We start from the raw sequence: 1,066 nt of genomic DNA on the forward strand, positions 1-1,066 counted from the left end.
GTAATTTACTATGATAGAAAACTGGAAGTAGGCTTTTGAAATAAGATCATGTCTTGGGTTTTGGATAACTTTGGAGAATCCAAAGGCAGATGCCAAGGGGACAGTTGGGAAATAATGAAGAATACTAATCCAAATAATACATGATATTACATATAATATGCTAAAAAAAATAGAGAAACATCTCTCCTCCACTAAAAGACATAATAAAACTTATGTTTCATTGGACAAACATTATGAATGTTTCCACATGTATATCAGATCTCTTTTCAAATAGCTTTTTTGAAATCTGCTAAATTATACCAAAAACAAACAAACAAACTCAAAGTATTTCCAAAATTATAAATCTTTACGGGAGCAGAAAGACCCATTTTTCTTCCATGGAGTACCTGGTGGGTTTAAACTGCTAACCTTGCAGTTAGCAGTCCAGTGCTTATCCAGCCTACTTCCTGGGATTCACCAAGTCTCCACTCCTGCAGTTGAGTTTCATAACACTCCTTCTTCTTATATGTGTAAACCACTTGAGGAGACTCAGAATCCATGTCTGACTTCCTCTGGCTTAACAAGGGGGAAGAGGAAACAACCGGAAAAACCAGCCCAAGGCAAATTCCCATGAAGCAGAGGTCAGATATGCCTTCTCTGCCCTACAACTTTCTTTACCCTATTCTGACACCCACCATCCCTCCCATAACACTCTCTGCTTCACATCTAGATTTGATAATCCATTACAATGGTCACACAGAACTCATAACAATATTCAAGATTATGGGATTTATTAGGGAAGTGAACAGGGTAAAATTCAGGATCAGAGACAACTCAGGATGTATCAGTTTTCCACTCAGGAATGCCTCTTCTCTGCCATATTACAGGAACATCTTACTCTTGTCTTTGGCCTCTCATTCATGTGGTCATTTGATTTTTGCCCTGTTTGGGCAATTGTTACAAAGCTCTTTTAACCAGTCCGTATATACTCTGGTAGCGTAGTAGTTACAAGTCAGGCTGCTAACCTCAGGGTCAGCAGTTTGAAACTACAAGCTGTTCCATGAGAGAAAGATGAGGATTTTGGCTC

Source organism: Chrysochloris asiatica, unplaced genomic scaffold (assembly GCF_000296735.1).
Source record: "Chrysochloris asiatica unplaced genomic scaffold, ChrAsi1.0 scaffold00171, whole genome shotgun sequence".
Classification (NCBI taxonomy): Eukaryota; Metazoa; Chordata; class Mammalia; order Afrosoricida; family Chrysochloridae; genus Chrysochloris; species Chrysochloris asiatica.